General features: G+C 36.3%; 1 protein-coding gene, 1 long non-coding RNA gene and 1 pseudogene across 5 annotated transcripts in view; 1 reads left to right on the top strand and 2 right to left on the bottom strand.

Moving 5' to 3' along the window:
* SLC2A13 (solute carrier family 2 member 13) overlaps positions 1-20,947 on the top strand; it is a 456,196-nt gene that overhangs the window by 126,449 nt on the left and 308,800 nt on the right. The window lies entirely within an intron of this gene.
* The window catches only part of LOC309608880, a 171,500-nt gene that overhangs the window by 59,652 nt on the left and 90,901 nt on the right, over positions 1-20,947 (bottom strand). The gene's annotated exons all lie outside the window — the stretch shown is intronic.
* LOC309608849 (small ribosomal subunit protein eS1 pseudogene) lies at positions 14,799-19,550 on the bottom strand (annotated as a pseudogene). The gene has a single exon. The product of its transcript is annotated as a small ribosomal subunit protein eS1 pseudogene (transcript).

Below are 20,947 nucleotides of genomic sequence, written 5' to 3'. Positions count from 1 at the left end.
AAAAGACAAACCATAAAATTTGGCAAAGGATAACCTTATATTTGATTGGCAACATAAAGTTTAATTTTTCCCTAGATTTGTGAAATAATGATATATTTACTATGAGTGAGATAGGAAAGCAGTGCTTTTCATCATAGTGTTTTGTCCTGTAGATTGCTTTATACTTCTGTGGTAAAGAGGTTAAGAACGTGAACTCTAGAAATAGAACACCTGGGTCTTAATTGCAGCTGTGCAACATTAGACAATTTAGTTGACCTCTTTGTGCTTCAGTTTCCTCTTTTGTATCCTGGAGATAGTTATCATGTCTGTCTCAAATAGTTATTTTGAATATTGATTGATTTAATGTATAAATCTATATGAATACTGCTTAATACATTATAAGCTCTGTACAAAGTGTTTATTATTATTGAGGTCAGCATACCAACAAAGTAACCCAGGGTGTGCTAAAAGTAATTAAGTTTGCACACCTCTTGCATTTCTAAAAGGTTTCATATAAGGAATGAGAAGTCAGAATCTAATCCACTATGAGCCAATTTATTCTACTATCTTTTTGAAAACACCTGTCTTTTTTCACTTATCATTGGAGGTGACAACTGATTTCATTCATTTAATACATATTTTTTTGAGTGCCTGCAACATTCTAGGCATGGGGAAGAGGGTGATAAACAAGATTCTCTGCCCTTAACATTAATCCTTCCCTTTTCTACTCTACTGTAAGTTTTAGATCTCCTTCAGCCTTTGTAGAAAATAGTTCATTTTTACTCGTTTTTTTTTCTTTCATCATTTAATAAAACTTGGTGATTTGTGGTACTCTCTGGTTAAATAAAAATTCGAATTTTAAGAGAAGACAAGAAAAATTTAAACATAAATTTTTTCTCTGCCCATTTTTGCCTCCCTCCTGCCCTCTAGTGCATTGTGCATCTTCATTATGCCTTAAGCAGACCTCCCCAATAGCAGAAATGCCTGCTCAACCATAAAGATCAATATTTCTCCTCCTTTCTCAATTATATAAAAAGGTCATGATGACACACCACTCACCTTGTACATGTAGACAGCTTTGGTGAACTTTATGTCCAATGCCAATATGTCAGTTCTCTTGAAGATAGTGGTTGATGCAGAACAGACTGGTCAGATTGCCTGGGGGAGATACTGGGCTGCACCTACTGGAAGTTCTTAGCTTAAATGACCTACTAATGTTACTGGGTATATTACTTCTATTCTGCCTATTTTATAAGATAAGTTTCTTGCATTACCAAATGTATGACTGAGCCTCAGATAAAATGAATGATGATTAGGTGATTTGAAATGATTGATCAAATAAATAGTTCTATAAGGTCAATGACTGTAATAGTGTAACTCTAGATATGGGAAGAAGCAATGAGAGGGAACCATTTCCTGGACCGTAACAGACTAGTAAGATGGGCAGTCCAGAGGCTTTTGGCTACTGGTAACAGGGCCTAGTCCAGTAATGGCACATTGAGTGACCTATCAGTGAAATCCTTGCCTGATCTGGGAATGAGCATTCCTAGTGCTGTGGACAAATTGGTCATGAAATGCCACCCAAACCTAGGTCAAAATTAAGACTGAAAAAAAAAAAATTAAGACTGAAAGGGAAGGGATTGTAAAATAAAGAATGTTGCCCACCATCCAGTTCTGTAAGAATTAAGTCATTAGCTACTGCAGTCACTGACCTACAGTACATCCTAAAAGGAATTCAGGGTGAAGATCAGGATGAGGCACTCTACTCTGGGAATACTGACAGAACTGCCCCTCAGATAGTTAGATATTTTCAGGAGAAATTTTTATGAACCTGATTCTTCTGTCTTCCCATACCTATAATAAAGCACTAAAACCATTAACTGAGATGTCTGTTCCTAGTGACTAGCAGTGACCTTCTACCAAGATGTGTGCTTGGTTGCATGTACCCCCTTCACCAAAATCACACATATACTGGCCTCCCCTTTTACCTCTTTGGAACAATTCTCAGAGCTCTCTGAGAGACTGTCTCCCAGGTTGTAACCCTCAGGTTGGCTTGAGTAAAATTTTCCATTTCTTTCTTAGATTGACTATTAATTTTTTCACTGACACATTTTTGCAAATAGTTCCTTAGAAACTGTCCTTTGTATATATCTTTTGATTATACAAATTTTTAAAACTATTTTTTTCTGTAGCTGCCACTATATATACTTTGCCAGTGCCTCCTTATGTCTGAAGGATGATAGAAATATCTTTAGAGGAGTTTTTCTTCCAACACCCTTGAACTTAGAAACTGGAAAGCATGGATTTAGAAGTGACATCTTCTGTCAAACATTCCCTAGCAATTGCTTTTAACAGCATTGTCATTTGGTCCTGGTTTCAGAGGTGTGCTGTCTCTGGCTGCTGAAGTGTGACTTCCTATGACACTTTCTATTCTGGAATGGTAAAATTGGATTTCAATCACTTGTTCGGAAGATTGTGATTTGTTGTTTTAAACATTACTGAACCAACGTACTGACCTGTGTTTTGGAAGCCACCTTATCCGTAACAGAAATACTTTTGCCTTGTTTAGTTACATTTGGAAGAATGTTAAAAAAAAAACAAAGGAAAGGAAAAGGTAGAGTCAAGTATGTCCTAGTGATCTTTAGCAGGTAAGACCAAACTGATGATATTAAAGCTAGATTTTTAGGTTCATTGTGGTCACACGTGCGATAGAAAAACATAAACATCATATCTTTCATTAACACATGTTCTGACATTTTATAGTAAGTGGTTATATCTCCCTTGATTATACTGAAACAACGCTAATTTCCACACCTGGAGTCAAAACACTAATCACTTAAAGAATGAATCCATTGCCAAAGATAAATTTTGAAGAAAGAGTATATGTTCCCAAATGGCAAAAGAACATCACTAATATCTTCTCTAGCATTCAAAGAAAGGAGACAGATGCTACCAGTAAAATATTATGAGCTCCTCATGGTTGTTTCCAATAAAACACAAATGATATCCTGGTCCTATCATTTGAACTGTCAATGTCATTCAGTAGGTTTGTGTTGAAAAGTCTGATTTCTAAAATACCGAGACAAGACGTGAATTTACTATTATATATGATATATTTTTGTGAAATACAGGGAATATTAACGGAAAAATGTGATAAAGGAAAATTCGAGACCTTCCTCGTTGGGATATAATAGATCTTAACATGACTCTAAGTTTAGGAAACACAGCATCAGGAATCCCAAATCATAAGTCCTGCCCTGCCCATGACTAGGTGCCATCAGCAGGGCTAGCTTCGTGGATGTGCAACCTTCTGCAGTTGCCTGGGGCCCTGCATTCAAAAGGGCCCTGTGCTTGGTTTAATGCTCTACTTGTTGCTGCCTTGAAATTCTTAATTTTTGAATGAGGGGCTCACATTTTCATTTTTCCCTTGGCCCTTCAAATGGCCAGTCCTGGCCATTGACAGCTTACTTCTCTGAATTTCAGAAAAGGCAACAAAGATCCTCAATGTGGAGTTCAGAGTCCCAACAAAATTTACTAGAAACCGAAAGCTCCATGTTCACCCTAACCGCAATGGTTCTCAGCCAGGAGCAATTTTGCCCTCTAGTGGACATTAAGCAATGTCTGGAGACATTTTCAGTTGTCCCTGCTCAGGGGAAGCTGCTACTGCATCTGGTCGTAGTGGGATGTCCTCCAAATGCACAGGACAGCCCCCACAGCAAAGGAGCCCCAAATTTATACACTTCTGAGGTTGAAAAACCCTGCGTAACTCATTATTTGTATCTCTAACACTTGGTACTGCACCAGCGAGGTTACTCAGTGGTTGTTGAACCAGTGGGTATAGCCAGGATCTGAGGTTGTTGTGTTCCTTCCCATATACAGACTGAAGAATGAATATGGTGATTATTGAATGTAATCTAACATTGCCACAAGGTGCAGTACAGAGATACTCTCTCCACTTCTCACACTTAACCCAGTTAACTGGCAGGCTCCTGACCCTCATTAGACCTTCTCTAAAACACACCACACTGACAGTTGGTGGATGACTTTCCAGGACACCTTTGTATTTCTGCTGCCACCTGTTGGGCTGTCAGTTTACCAAGTCCTTGGGTTTGTTCCCAAATCTGTTTACACCATTGTGCTGGTTGCTGTCATTATGCAATGTAATCAACTATTAACAGAAATTTAGGGAAAGAAAAATATAAAAAAAGAGAGATTTCAGTGAAAATCTAAGTTGAATGCTTTGGAAAGATTCAATAAAGGTGTCACTAAAGAAAATTGCCCTTGAATTAACTGTAGGCAAGATGACTCTAAAAGATTTGGGAGAGAATCATTAGAATTAGATTCTGTGTTGAATTTGCATAACCATTTATGGAGACTATAGACAACTACATCTGTGGTTTTTGCAAGAAAGACTACTTTAGCTAACCGATCCATGCTCAGAAAAAGGCCTGACCCACATCACAAGATTGCAGAATGACATTTATGTATTTTGGAATGGTATGAATTGTTTTATTTAGGAATGTAACTTAAGATGATTTTCCTAATAATCAGTGTATCAGACAACAGGCTTTCTACTGTATTTTCTGGTGGAAATAAAGAATATATTTAGATATTCTACTTTGGTCACTTGTAGAGCCAAACAACTCTCAGCTCAGTGATGTCTATGAATAATTTTCCTTACTTACCACCACCTTATATCTTAAGAAGATACTCCTTTAGTTTTTGATTCCATAAACACCAACATAAGGTCTGTCTCTTGCCAGATTCAAGAGCTGCTTGCTTCCTTTTTAGTTCATATATTTTATTTCTTGAACTTTCCATGTGCCTGTATAGATTAGAGGTAATGTGTCACATTCTTTAAGAGTTGAGCAAGTATAAGTAATATGATCGGAAGTGTCATCAAATCAGTTAATTTCAAAATACTGTTTGAGCTGAGGTGAGAGACATTTATTTGTTAGTCTGTGTGATTTTCAGGGTGGCTTTTAACTTGGTATTGTCTTGTTAGGACTCGTGTCCCTGACTTGGAGCAGAGTTCTGGGTCTCTTAATCCTGAGCTTGTTGAAAGAAAACAGTGGACAACCTCTTTAATATAAATCAACCCTTGGTACTTTTTGTTATACCCAATGTAACACATCTTTGTTACACCACATAATATTTTATCTTCCATCAGTCGTCACAATTTTGCAGACATTGTTGAACAATTTAGGCATAAACATCTTATTTGGCTAGTAAAACAAAGGATTTAACATTTATGATCAAAGACATCAGGAACTTTTTTAAAAAGTAGTTTAATTTAACAAGTAATATATAAATATACCCTCCTTTTAAAAGGTTGGAACTTTAGAGATAAAGCTAAATTCCTCTTTGCCCATCTAATACAGACTTGAAATATATCCTTCCAGACAAGGACACCCCCCTACATACAGAAACACACCCACACACCTCTACAGATTTTTTTTAGAGTTCTGGTATTGTTTAGTTACGTGATTGTTTTCTTTAGACAAGTTCAGTCAATTTGAGTCAGATCTTATATAAATCTAGTTCATTTCTTTTAGCTGCTATATGATATCCCAGGTATGATTATACCTCATTTTATTTTTCTGTTTCTTTGTTAACGGACATTACATTTTTGGTATCAATGTTGTAATGAACATCCTTTATATGTTTTCTTTTGTACATGTACATATGTTTCCCTAGGATAAGTTCCTAGAAAGTAGATCTGTGGACCATCTATATCATAGCATTACAGTGTTGTCCTGATTCATTTGTTTTAGTGGTAGATTCTTTCTTAGCTACATAGTATATAGGACAAAAGTCATAGAATCGTAGCCTTTTAGAAATCTAACATACCTTAGGTATCACCATATGATATAAAGGATTAATTTATTTCTCCATACTCTTAATATTTAATATTTTTACCCTGGAGCTTCCTTCTACTCCCCCTGCTTTTGATACCTTAGTAAAATCCTTTTAGGTCTTCTATCACTTCTGCTTTTAGTAACACAGTTTCAGTCAACAAAATACATTATAATAAGGAATCATTTTAGCAGGCATGTTACTATGTTCAGTCTAAAATTTTTTTTAAAAATTAGTAGGGCTTCCCTGGTGGCGCAGTGGTTGAGAATCTGCCTGCTAATGCAGGGGACACGGGTTCGAGCCCTGGTCGAGCATGTGTTCGAGCCCACATGCCGTGTAGCAACTAGGCCCGTGAGCCACAACTACTGAGCCTGCACATCTGGAGCCTGTGTTCCGCAACAAGAGAGGCCACGATAGTGAGAGGCCCGCGGACTGCGATGAAGAGTGGCCCCCGCTTGCTGCAACTAGAGAAAGCCCTCGCACAGAAACGAAGACCCAACACAGCCAAAAAAATAAATAAATAAATAAATAAACAAATGTGGGGTTTAAAAACAAAACAGAAAGAAAGAATGAAATTTATTAAAAAAAAATTAGTAAAATACTTTCTTGAAATGTTTTGAGTGACTGATTCTTTCAGAATTACACCTACATTGGTTTAACACTTGGGATAGTCAGATATTGTTGAATTACCTCAGAAGTGGAAAATGCTTAGATTTAAAATCTAGGTTTTCCTTTAAAATCCATTGTGTGCTATAAATGTACCATAAATAAGGCACACATGTATGGTATGAAAACTAGGGGCTGATTGCCTCCTATCTTATTTGGATAGTGTTTCTTCACCTGAATAATTACCACCACTCATATTTAATGGCTTCTATGTGTGAGGTGTTGTGCCTGTGTTTTTCCCTTTAATTCTTACAGCAAGCCTAGGAACATGAAAATATTATTCTCATTTTATAGTTGTAAAAATTGAGAAGGAAGTAACATTCGCAAGGGTCACACTATTAGGAAGTAGTGGAGCTAAGAATTCAAAACAAAGCTTATCTCGTTAGAGCCATATCCACTCTTCAATGTCTATATAGGGCTACCCCTTGCCCACGATCATTTAAAAATCATGAGAGTCTAGTTTTAGAGTTATGCTTAATTTTTAAATACTAATGATTTAAAAAAATCTTTCAGTTGCTTTCAAGCATAATTGTAGGTAAAATAGTTTTTGGTGGACAATCACAGTTAATTTTGTCTGCTTTTATTTTTTCTCAAGTTGTCAAAAAAACTTACCAAGGTGTAGAACATTTATACTGTTACTTTCATTTATTCATGAACTATTTATTGACTTTCTGTTATTGATTAGGCCCTATGCTTAAATTTTTCATATGTTGAAAATAATACAGGCTTATTATGGAAAATTTGAAAAATATCCTAAACTATTGAGGAAAAAAATGAAAATTATTGGTAATTCCATCAACTCTATTTCTAACAGCAAAATGAACAAATGACTGTTCCCCGCCCAAGCATGTGCCTGTGTGCCTGCACACTGACTGCTTCTCACACACGGAGTGGGATGTGGGCATGGTTTAGTAGTTTCAAGAAATTCTTATACTGGGGGTCAAGTTTAGTGAAAAGAAAGAAAGGACATGAATAATTGTACACATGTGTTTGTTTGCTAATTAGAATATCTGACTCATTTTTGTTATAAGAACTAATTAATGGCTCACTGCTGCAAACTGGAAAAATCAGCAGTAAATATGCATCTACTAGCATTATAGATACTCAAATGGGCTTTCCTTTTCATTATTTTTTTTTAAGATTTATTATTTATTTATTTATTTATTTATTTTTGGCAGCGTTGGGTCTTAGTCGTGGCACATGGGATCTTGTTGAGGCATGCGGGATCTTTTGTTGCATTGTGGTGCACGGGCTTATCTCTAGTTGTGGCGTGTGGATTTTCTCTTCTCTAGTTGTGGTGCGCGGGCTCCAGGGCGCATGGGCTCTGTAGTTGTGGTGCGTGGGTTCCAGAGCATGAGGGCTCTGTAGTTTGTGGCACGCAGGCTCTAGTTGAGGCACCTCGTGAGCTCAGTAATTGTGGCACACAGGCTTAGTTGCCCCGCGGCATGTGGGATCTTAGTTCCCTAACCAAGGATCGAACCCGCGTCCCCTGCATTGTAAGGCGGATTCTCTACTACTGGACCACCAGGGAAATCCCTCCTTTTCATTAGTAATGGTTAACTTAATGAAGAAATTAAAAATATTATCTTGGAATCAAAAAGAGTAAGAATTCGTTATCCATATTTGAACACTGTCTAGCACAACTGGTGGCATGCATTTTAAAACTCTTGTGAAGCACTTAATCCCTAGAGAGGCCTGAGTGAACAACGGGTTGCTTCCATTGACAGGAGGTAAGGAAGTTGAATGCAACATCCACAGCTATACTCGCTGCCTCCACAAAAGATAGGGAGAACTCCCCTAAAGTTTTAGTATTGCTGTTGTTTTTATACTTTTTTCTTAGCTTAGAATATCACAGAGATGTTTTACCAGACTCTTAGAACTTACACATAGTTTTGTTGCTGTATTTTCATTTTAGTATGATTTTCTTCTTAGTTATAAGCCCACACTTAGCATAAATATGTGCCAGTTATTGTACTAAGTACTTTACATGTTTTATTTATTTAATCCTCGCAACCTCGCTTTGATATAGGCTCATAATATTGACTATTTTATAGTGGAAGAGAAGTGGAAGCTTAGGAAAGAAAAATGAAATTAACCAAAATGTTACAGCTGATGGATGACAGAGCCAAAAACTTTTGCCCACCTGTACCTGAGTTGCAAAGTCAATTTTTCTTACCACTCTGTTAGAGCTTATGTATTTCAAAATTTCTTTTTAGAAAAATAATTTTTCCAGTCTTATGTTTTTCACAATTGACTTGTTTAATAAAACCCTTTTCGTTTTTTATTTTTAACTGTTAAATCTGTATTGTTGATTTCAACTTTGTATTTTGCCTAAGTATTCGCTGACTCTGTAGTTGTTTTAGTTATTAATTTATATTTACTTGGCAAAAAAATATGAGTATTTTGTGACTTAAAACATTAATACACTGTTTTTTCTTTCTTAAATTTTTAAACCAGTTTGATTGAGACATTTAAAGACATGATTCTCCACCGTGGCTGAACATAGGAATACTAGGAATCTAAACAAATAAATAAGCAACTATTAAATCAGACTTTCTGAGGTGGGGCCCAACCTCAGAAGCTTCCAGGTGATGCTAATGTGCAGTCAATGTAGAGAGCCAGGGACTTAAAATAGTCTTTGGTGGTTACATGGCACTTAGTATAGTTTAGAACAATGGCTCTTAACTATTGTACATCTGAATCACCTGCAGAGAGAGCTTGCCCAACAATCTGAGTCAGTAGGTCTGGCCCAAGAATTTGCTTTTCTAACAGGTTTTCAGGTGATTCTGATACTACTCTTTTGTGCTGTCCTTTGAGAACCACTGCAGGTCTAGGTATTGCTCTTTGAGGCAGTGAAGGTTTCACTTTCTGAGTTGTGCTTTTAGTTTAAGTGATCATACCATACCCACCCACCCTTCTGGCTACATACCCCACATTGCCTTTGCAAGCTATCATTCAGAATTACTAGGAGCCCCCGTATGCCCACTACCACTATTAAAGTGTAGTCATATCTCTACATGAGGGATTTGTTTTTGCCCACATGGCAAGACCTCAAGTAAATTTCACTCTTCCTTCACCTGTCCTGTGAACTATAGTCAGATCACTTCAGTTTAGAGATCTCTTCATACCATAGCTATAGGCTTTCTTTTTTTCTCTTTACTTCTTCAGTGATTTTTAAAATCCCAAAAGGTGAATATTTTCCACCCTAATTTCCTTTTGCTAATTTGTTGAAAAACACACACTTTTGCTAGAAACCATGGTAAATGATTATAGATAAATTAGGGTTAGCCAATATTTACCAAAGGATTATTTAACTTAGAAAATTGGAATAAAAAACATTTTTGTGGTTAAATACATACAACATAATACTTACCATCTTAAATCATTTTTAAGTTACATTTCAGTAGTATTAAGTACATTCATAACATTGTGCTACCATCACCACCATTCATCTCTGTAACTTTTCATCTCATACGTCGGAAACCCTGTACCCATTAACTTCCCATTCCTTCCTCCCCAACCCTTGTCTCTATGAATTTGACTACCCTAGGTACCTCATTTAAGTGGAATCATATGGTATTTATCTTTTCTGTCTGGCTTAATTCACTTAGAATAATGTTCTTGAGGTTCATCCATGAGTGGCATGTGCCACAATTTACTTCCTTTTTAAGGCTGAATATTATTCTACTATATATATTTGCTAACTTATGTATAATATAACTAATAATATACCATTATATATACATGCACACATAGACACACACAAACACACACACCACATTTTGCTTATCCATTCATCTGTTGATTGCTTCTACCTTTTGGCTATTGTGAATAGTGCTACTTTGAACATGGGTGTACAAATATCTGTTTGAGTCCCTACTTTCAGTTCTTTTGAGTGTATACCCAGAAGTGGAATTTCTGGGTCATGTGGTAAGTCTGTACTTAATTTTTTGATGAACTGCCAGACTGTTTTCCATAGTGACTACCGTTTTACATTGCCACCGATAGTGCACAGGGGTTCCAAATTCTCCATGTTCTCACTAACACTGGGTGTTTTCTGTTTTTATGATAATAGTCATCCTGATGGGTGTGAGGTAGAGAAAGTTGGCATTCTGAAAAAAAATGGAGGAGAAAAGGACAGATAAAACCTTGTTATTCGGCTGTAAAGTTTCCAGTAATAAATTTGGGTGGAGAGAATTTCCATTTAAAATTGAAACTATCAATGCAATACACAGTCTGTTGTTTAATAAAATTAACTATTTAAATTTTTCTTTGAGAGAAGATAATTTAGAAGCACACTATATCAATTACACATATTTCTGGAGGGATTGATACATGATCTATAAAGGATGTCAAAAGTCTCACATTCATGCCTTTGTGGATGGTCCTAGATATCAGTTACTTTGCCAGTTAGCACATTCTTTCTGTTGAAGAAGGGAAAGAATGGGGGAAAGTAGAGTTTTGTTAAAAGTAACAAGTTGCTTTTCAGCAAGAAATTCTTTGATTTAAAAAATTTACATTGGTATATAGTTATAACAATACCTGCCATTCACTGTTTTCTATATCACAGTAATTCTATTTTATTTTTTCATTCAACCACGTAAAAAGGTAAAGCATAAAGCCAAACACGTGGACTGAACTCATGTGGCCTGGTTTCTAATTCTGATTCTGCCACTTAAAAACAAATTATTTGATCTCTCTGTACGGTTATGTCAATTTTCTTAACACATATTACTTTTAAAAGTTTTATCTTTACCTTAAAAAATATTAAGGCAATAGATACCCAAAGCTTTTTAAAAATCAAATAATCCTAAAGATTTATAATGCAAAAGAATGACAGTGCCCAAACTTTGTTACCTCTCATCATCCTTCTACAGAGTAAACACTTTACTCTCTTAGAATATGTTCACCTTCAAATGTAAAGAAATATGTTTATATCAACTTTTATTTCTTGAATCATCCTTTTGGGTAAAGTGGCCACTTTTACAATATTAATTCTTCCAGTCCAAGAGCACAGGATATCTTTTTGTTTTTTGTATCATTTTCAATTTTCTTCACCAGTGTTTTAGAGTTTTCAGAGTATAGGTCTTTCACCTCCTTGGTTAAGTTGATTTCTAGGTATATTATTCTTTTTGGTGTGATTTTAAAGGGGATTTTTTTAACTTTCTCTTTCTGCTAGTTTATTATTAGTGTATAGAATGACAACAGGTTCCTGTATATTAATCTTGTATCCTGCTGCCTTGCTGAATTTATTTATTAGTTCTAATAATTTTTGAGTGGAGACTTTAGGGTTCTCTATATAAAGTATCATGTCATCTGCAAATAGTGACAGTTTTACCTGTTTCCTTCAAATTTGGATACCTTTCTTTTTTTCTTCTTTCTGTGTTTGGCTACAGATTTATCAATTTTGTTTATCTTTTCAAAAAAAACCAGATCTTGGTTTCATGGATTTAAAAAAAATTTTTTTTAATCTCTATTTTATTTCCTCTCTGATCTTTTTTATTTTCTTCTTTCTGCTTTTACTTTGTTTTTCTTCTTTCTGATTATCTTAGGTGGTAGGTTAGATTCTTTATTTGAGATTTTTCTTGTTTCTTGAGGAAGGCCTATATCACTATGAACTTCCCTTTTAAAACTGTTTTTACTGAATCCATAGATTTTGGAAAGTTATATTTCCATTTTCATTTGTCGCAAAGTATTTTCTGATTTCCTCTTTGATTTCATCATCAGTAGCATACTGTTTAGTGTACATGTTTGTTCTTTTCCCATAGTTCTTTCTGTAGTTGATCTCTAGTTTCATACCACTGTGGTAGGAAAAAAATGCTTGGTATAATTTTTCTCCTTGTAAATTTGTTGAGGCTTGTTTTATGGCCAAGTATGTGAACTATCCTGGAGAAAGTTCCATGTGCACTTGAAAAGAATGTATATTTTACTGTTTTTGGAGGTAATGTTCGTTAGATATTTAAGTCCAACTGGGCTTTTGTGTCATTTAAGATTACTGTTGCCTTATTGATTTTCTATCTGGATGATCTGTCCAGTGATGTCAGTGGGGTGTTAAAGTCCCCTACTATTATTGTATTGTCAATTTCTCTCTTTATGTCTGTTAGTATTGTTTTACACATTTAGGTGCTCCTGTATTGGGTACATATATTTTAATGCCCTTTGTTATAGCCTTGTTTTAATGTCTTTTTTGTCTGATACAAGTATGGCTACCCCTACTCTCTTGTTGTTTCCATTTGCACGAAATATCTTTCCCTCCCCTTCACTTTCAGTCTGTGTGTGTGTCTTTAGCCCTGAAGTGAGTCTCTTGTGGGCAGCATTTTGAAGGGTCTTTTTTTTTTTTTTTAATCAAATCAGCTGCCCCGTGTCTTGATTGGAGCATTTAGTCCATTGACATTTAAAGTAATTATTGGTAGGTATGTACTTCTGGCCATTTTATTCCTTGTTTTCCAGTTGTTTTTATAGTTCGTCTCTGTTCATTTCTTCTTTTTATTTCTCCTCTTGTGGTTTGGTGATTTTCTTTAGTAGTAAGCTTGGGTTCCTTTCTTTTTGTATTTTTGTGGTTACCATGGGGTTCATATATCTTGATCCTTAATTATATCTACTTGATCTAAACTGATTGTCATAAATTCAAACACATTCTAAAAGATCTATATTTTTTACTCCCCTCTCCCACATTTTGTGTTTTTAGTGCCATATTTTACATCTTCATTCTTATCACCTTACTGTTTATTGTAGTTACAGTTGCTTTTACAATTTTTTGTCTTTTAATATATGTACTGGCTTATTTAAGTGATCCTCAATCCTTACTATATATTTGCCTTTCTTATTGGAATTGTCCCTTTCCTGTAGATTCTTACTACTTTTCCATTTAGAGAAGACCCTTCAACATTTCTTTTATGGTAGGTTTAGTATTGCTGAATTCTTTTAGTTTTTCCTTGTTGGAGAAATTCTTTATCTCCTTCTATTCTAAATGATAGTCTTGCTGTGTAGAGTATCCTAGGTTGCATTTTTTTTCCCTTTCAGCACTTTGAATATATCATGCCATGCCCTTCCGTCCTGAAAAGTATTTGCAGAGAAATCAGTGTATAGCCTTATGGGGATTCCTTTGTATATGACTTTCTGTTTCTCTTGCTGCCTTTAGAATTCTCTCTATCTTTAACTTTTGACATTTTAATTATGATATGTCTTGGTGTGTGTGTTTGGGACCTTCAGCTTGTTTGGGACCCTCTGTGTTTCCTGTACATGGCTAATTGTTTCCTTCTTTAGGTTTGGGAAGTTTTCAGCCGTAATTTCTTCAAATACATTTTTGATACCCTTCTCTCTCTTCTTCTCCTTTTGGAACTCCTATCATGTGACTGTTTGCACATTTGATGTTATCCCTGAGATCTCATATGTTGCCCTTGTTTTCTTGCCTTTGCCTTTCTGTCTGCTGTTCTGATTGGGTGATTTCCATTATTCTATCTTCCAGATCACTTGTGTGTTCCCCTGTGTCATTTAGTCTGCTATTGATTGCTTTTAGAGTTTTCCTATCTTATATATTGAATTACCTATTTTTGGTTGGGTCTTTTTATATCTTATAGTCCTTTGTTAAAATGATCTGTGTTTAAAACAATTCTCTCCCTAATTCAGTTAACATTTTTTATTACCAATGTTTTGAATTCTTTATCTGGTAAATTGTTTATTTCTGTTTCATAACTTATGTTTCTCTTACTCTATTTGACTTTGGTTTTTTTTGTTTTTTTTTTTAACTTAAGTTTCTCTGTCTCTATGATTTTAGTTGAAACAATTACGTATTGTGATCTTGAAGGGGTGCTCATTCATGGGAGCATCCCTATGCAGACTGCATGTACCCAGTGACTCTGGTGGGAGGGCTGCATTTGATGTGGACAAAATCATGTCTTTCCTCAGGGTGTGCTGGCACCTATCACCTTGGTAGGTGGTGAGGCTGGAGATAAGGGAGTTAGCTAGAGCCTGCTCATGGTGTGAGGCAGGACTTCCTATCTGCTCAGTGGCCATCACTACCCTGTCAAGAGTAGGACTTGTTTCCAATTTGCTGGAGAAGAAGCCCTGAGGGTCTGGTTCAAGCTGACTGTGTTCCCTTTAAGTGTGTGTTTTTCCTTCTCCCTATACTGGGACTTTTGCCTCAAAGGAGGGGAGTGCTGAAGCAAGTGGGGCTTGTGTGCTTACAGAGGTCCGATGCCCTGTCTGTGCAGATGTCTGTGGTTCCGCTCAGATGCAGCCCACGATTGTGTCTTTTCCCCTGTTGTGGCTGCCCCAGATCTAGTGCTAGGCTGTGGCCTGGGGTGGGTGGGGCTGGGGCATTCACTAGGCTCAGACTCGGGAGCATGGTGAGGAGGCAGCAGTTAGGACAGACCTCTCTCTGCCCTAACTGGGGGCAAGCCAGCACTCCTCACAAGTGGAATCTAGGCTTCTCCAGCCTTTCTCTCTGTCCCAGTGGTTCTCCAGGCTGTCAGGGGGGTTTGTCTCCTCTGCATAGGACCCCAGGACTGGGAAGCCCAGTCTGTGGTTCTATCCACTCACTCCTCAGCATGAGGGTCTGCCCATATTATCTCCCTTTTCTGTTGAGTCCCCTCCCAGGGGCACAGGTCCCGATCTGATGCTTTTCTTCCCGTCATACCCGATTACATGTGTATCTTTCTTACAGCCTTGGTTGTACAGGAGTCCTTCTGCCAGTTTCCAGTTAGTTTTCCATGAGAATTATTCCACATGTAGATGTATTTTTGATGTGTTTGTTGGGGGAGGTAAGCTTCATGTCCTCTTAACACTGCCATCGTGATCTCTCGGTCTAAACCTCACTATTCATATTTTGTTAGTTTTACTTAATGTCCTTTTTTTCTGTTCCAGGATCCTATCCATGATACCACATTACATTTAACTATCATGTCACCTTAGGCTCTTTCAGACTGTGAATTTCTCAGACCTTCCTTGATTTTGTTGACCCTCAGATATGAGGAATATTGGTCATATATTTTGTAGAAAGTCCCTCAACTGGGATTTATCTGAGTTTTTCCTCATGGTTAGACTGAGACTGTGGGCGTTTGGAAGGAAGACCATAAAGATAAAGTGCCATTTTCATAACATCATATCAAGAGTGCATACTATCAACATGACTCGTCACTGTTGATGTATGGTGCAGCTACTCTTCTCCCCTTCCAGCCTGCAACCTTCTTTACTGTACTCTTTGAAAAAAACTCACAGCATAGCCCTCACTCAAAGTTTGGACGTTATCTTCACCTCTTTGAGGACAGATATCTACATAATTTTTTTGGAATTCTTTCACATGGGAGATTTGTTTCTTTTTCTCCATCTATTTATTTATTCATCACATATACATCACTATGGACTCATGGATATTTACTTTATACTTTGGGTTATAATCCAATATATTTTGCTGCATAAATTATTCAGCCTTCGCCTCTGCTAGCTCTTTTAGTTGGCCCTTATGCCCCTCTGATCTACTCCTGTCATTATTTTTGTTTTTAGCATTTCCTTAATTTCTGACTCAACTCCAGTTGGAGAACAGTATTAGAAACCAAGGTCTGGCACTTGCTGTGCTCATTGCCATGTAAGTATTATTGCTTTTAGGCCCGCTCAGCTGAGAGCAAGGAAATATATGTGCATATACAATTCCAGGTAGATATACATATCTATAAATATTTCTATATGTAACCAGGTATATCTATATTAGGCTAAACCTGAGTTCATACTGATATTTCTAAATAGTAATGGTAATAATGGTAATGTACATGGAATGAGAACAAAGGGGAGAAGAGACATGACATCTGAGAAAGAGAAGAGGATGAAGATGGTTAGAACAAAAATACAAGAATTAATGATCTAACCCTAGTTTCTGTCTGTTTCTGTCTCTGTCTTTCTGAAAGGCAATTTTGAGAATTTATACATTTAGGAAGATTTTTAAAAATATACTTAATTTAATTAAAATATAGTAAAATAAGGAAGGCCAATATTTGTGATGAGTTGGTTCTAAAGCTTGTGTATTGAACAACTACTACGAGGAATTCTACTCTTTTTTTAAACTTTTTTTTCTTTTTTATATGGAACTATATTGAAATCCAGGGAGAGACAAATAGGCTATGAAGGGAGAGGGAGAAAAGCAGAGATAGATTGAGAGGGTGATCATTTCATGGAATAATATTGCCACCTCATGGACTTTCAGGATCTCTACTAAAGTATTTTCCAATTTAATATTTATGAATGAAGGTAAGATGTCTTCGTCATGTTCTTGTATGGCGATAGACCAGGTTTGGGTAAGAGCTCTTTCCCTTATTGCCTAGGTAAACTTGGCAATGGGAATAGCAATAGCTACCTTGCTGAAGTGAGGGTTAAATGAAATGAAGTATGTAGGGAACTGAGCACATTGATTGGCATAAAATAGAGAATTATCACATGTAATTTCCAGCTTGACTTGTATGTTGAATGCTGTTGAAAGGTCCAAGGTTTTTCACCATTTCCCTAATATGTCTTTGGGAAGCTGGATTAATTCTAAGACTTGGGTATGACTTAGGTCTAGCCAGCATATATGCTTCAAACTTATTATCTGCTCCGTTGGAAAAAAAAATAGACATTTGATTCAATGTTCAGTTTACCTCATATTAAGTAAGTTTTATGTATGAGAAACTAAGTTTATAGAGAGCTCAACAGTGAGATTGTTTTAAATAATGAGTTCCCATTATTGATTTGAAATTATTTGAATTGCTCTACAAACTTGGAATTATAAATTTGGTCACATCACTCTTTTTTTTTTTTTGCAAATAAGACTTTTTATTTGTCACCATTAAAAGACTGGATTTTAAAGAGATTCTTGGACTGATGGCTCGTATCTTTCAGCTTGGTCAACTTTAACACCTATCTCATCCCCAGTAACTTTTCCAGAACCACTACCTTCACGGTGAAGCTCCATGAATTTTCCCAATTCAAATTGAGCTTCTTCAGCATTTTTACTTTGCTAATGACTACATCATGGGGGCGGGGGTGGGGATTAAGTAGATTAGCCTTTTCCATATCTTTTTCAGTGCTATCTGGAATCACTTTGTTGACTGCTTCTTTCAAGTCATTTGTCTGCACCTTCCAGCTCATGATTTCCATCTTCATCTGGATTTGGTGGACCTGTTGATGGTGACCATAAGAGGTCTTCTCAATCTGATTTTTGTGTTTTTTTAGTAAAACCAATGCAGAACAGAAAAAGCAAATAACCATCAGTAGTCTTGACATCAACATGAGCTTCATTCATATCTGCTATGTTTTTGATCATGGAGCACATCTTTTCATGAGTAAGATTCATGCTATGGAAATTAGTCAGGTAGTTTTTGAACATTCTCAGTAATTAGGTTGAATTTTCTAAGTTTAAATTCTTCATTCTGCAATTAGTAAATCTCACTTCAGAAACCCTTGAGGCCACCAGATCACTTTTGGTTCCTTGAGTTCTTGTGACTAGTGTTTTCCCAATATTTCTTATATCAAACATAGCTGGTGCTTTCATACCATAGCAGTTTTTCTTAGAAAATGGATCGACCTTTTTTCTTGGCTCCCTTTTTGCCACTTTTCATAAGATGCTTGTTTTTGCCAACCAGCAGGTGTTGCTCAGAGAGCCAAAAGAGCACATCATTTAAATTTATTCTTTAAGTTGAATCACTGAAACCCTTAACTGTCTTATTGAAAGAAATCTATCATCACCTTAATCACATCTGGAAGTTCCGTTTGCCATGTAATGTAACAAAAAAGATAATAGATGATAGGTATAAGATAAAGAAGGCTGTATGTATGAAGATTCCAGGGATTAAGGCATGGGAATCTTTTGTAGGGGGCACATGCCTCTGGTACCACACCAGGTTACAGCTCTTTTTGGTTCACATGCTCAGCCTCTCCTATTGCTTTACAAATCACAATTGCTGGTCCAGAGACAGATTTTGATTCTGCAGCAGCCATACATTCAGCTGTATTGAGCCTTTTTTCCCCGCAAGCTCTCAAATCGTGATGTAGGGCACAGGTCACTAGCCTAGGTGCTTTCTTTCCTCAGTGTGCATATTTTTATTTCAGAGATCTTGTTTCACATCCCTGCCAATAAGCTTTTGTAAGGGGGCCTCCTGGTCTGCTGTGGAAACACGTTCCTAACTTCACCACTCTGGGAGCTGAGGAATTATAGATTCGGTGCATTTCTTAAAGTAAAATCCCAACACTTATTGAAGGTTTCTCTTTCGGGAAGATTCGCATTTTTATATCAAACGTTAAGGCATATCAGGGATTTGGGATGTTGTTTAGCCCCTTCAAAATTCACCTTAGTGGGAGTCTTAGAATTAGCTACCCCACTGTGCAGTGTGCCCAAGGCTTAGACTTAAGGATTCAATATCCTACAGGGCAACTTTTCCTACAGGGCAACTTTGACTTTTAAGTTTGGTTCTTACTGTCAGCTCCCATTCATTATTTGGTTAACTGATGTTTTCATCTCTCTCTTCCTTGGTCCTAGAAGATATCCATTACTTTCTTCGGAAGCTAGCACTGCAATATCAATAACAAATATTGATATGAGAAATTGCAGAATGACTGGATTCTAACTTGTATTAAGTAGGTGGCCATCTTTGAAGAACAATTTCAGAATCTGTAATATGAGGCATAGAAACAGAAATATCTCTAACCCCAATATCCACCTTCCAGAAAGCCATTTCATCTGATGGTGTAACTAGTGATTTTCGTTATGTTAGCCTGAAATTGTTCATTTAAAGCAGTCTTCTGAGATGTTTTATAGGTATAGTTAATTGTGTTTTCATCATCAGAAGAGTCTAAAACAGTGTCCTCTGGTAATTGTAATTCATTAGTAATGACTCATTTTATGTTGCCAATGGGTTACTACTCGTAAATAATAAGATAGCATTTTTTTAACATCTTTATTGGAGTATAATTGCTTTACAATGGTGTGTTAGTTTCTGCTTTATAACAAAATGAATCAGTTATACATATACATATGTCCCCATATCTTCCCTCTTGCGTCTCCCTCCCTCCCACCCTCCCTATCCTACCCCTCTAGGTGGTCACAAAGCACCGAGCTTATCTCCCTGTGCTACGCGGCTGCTTCCTACTAGCTATCTATTTTACGTTTGGTAGTGTATATATGTCCATGCTACTCTCTCACTTTGTCCCAGCTTACCCTTCCCCCTTCCCGTATCCTCAAGTCCATTCTCTAGTAGGTCTGTGTCTTTATTTTTAATAAAACCTTACTGGAATTGCCTGTTAGACTGACAGTAAAAAATATTATTAAGAGCTGTCAGAATTTAGAGTTCTTTGAACTAGTATCAGAGATTCACTCATTAAAAAAGCAGTAGAATTACTGTTGACACTTGAACAACATGGGTTTGAACTGAGCAGGTGGATTTATATGAGGATATATTTCAATGGTGAATACTACAGTACTGCATGGTTTGTGGTTCGTTGAATCCACGGATATAGAGGAACCAAGGATACATTGAGCTGATTATAAGTTATACGCAGATTAACCCCAGTGTTGTTCAAGGATCAAATGTACTTGTTTCTTAAAATATAATGCGCCCTCTGGGCAATTTCCAGGTAAAATACTCTCATATATAAAGTGCTAAAAGAGCAAATAATTTGATTTGTAAGTCACAAACAAGTTAACTGCTTTAAATACTTTTTTTTTTTTTTTTTGGAGTAAAGGGAGGTATAAATAAATCAATAACAAAAAGAAGCTATAATACTTTTTGCTACAAGGAATTAAAAATTTCCAACTTTCTTTGCTTAGCAGTTACAAAAAGGCTCCAGAAAGTTTATGCTTGAAATTGCTAACGTATATTTACTTTTTTGATGGTGTCATACCATATTAAGAGCCATCATGATTTGTATGATTGGGTACCTCATAAAAATGTCAACTGTTTATTTGTGTTTGACAACTATTTTCAAGTATTCTAACTGAAAATAAATTTAATAAGGGAGACTTATTCCACAAACTTGTTGTTTATTTAGTATGAAATGAATGTTTGTGAGTGTTGGTTAGTAAAATGGAGTAAGGCAAATAAATGGCTATTATTCCATACATTGTTTCATTTTAGATTGTTTAGATGTTTAGATTGTTCAAAATAGTGCTTTTCTCTGAAAATATCTTACTTTGATGAAATAATATGAACTGAAGGTGGATGAGTGAATAAATGTGAGCAAGAGGCATACCAGATTTTATCCTGAGTTGCTATGTTTCTGGGAGCTTGGGGAGCACTCGCTGGCCTGTTGGAGAGGAGATCACCTTGGAAGAACGTACTGTGTAATATATCTGAGTGATCAAACGAATATTTTGTGTGAAAGGACAGTAATGTCCTTGCATGGGCATTATTGGAAGGTTACTAACATAATATTCCATCCACAACTTTATGTAATTCTTTCATAAGTGCTTATCAGGATCATG

Source organism: Balaenoptera borealis (genome assembly GCF_965194805.1).
Source record: "Balaenoptera borealis genome assembly, chromosome: 13".
In the NCBI taxonomy this organism is placed as follows: domain Eukaryota; kingdom Metazoa; phylum Chordata; class Mammalia; order Artiodactyla; family Balaenopteridae; genus Balaenoptera; species Balaenoptera borealis.
This window is presented reverse-complemented; position numbering and strand designations above follow the sequence as displayed.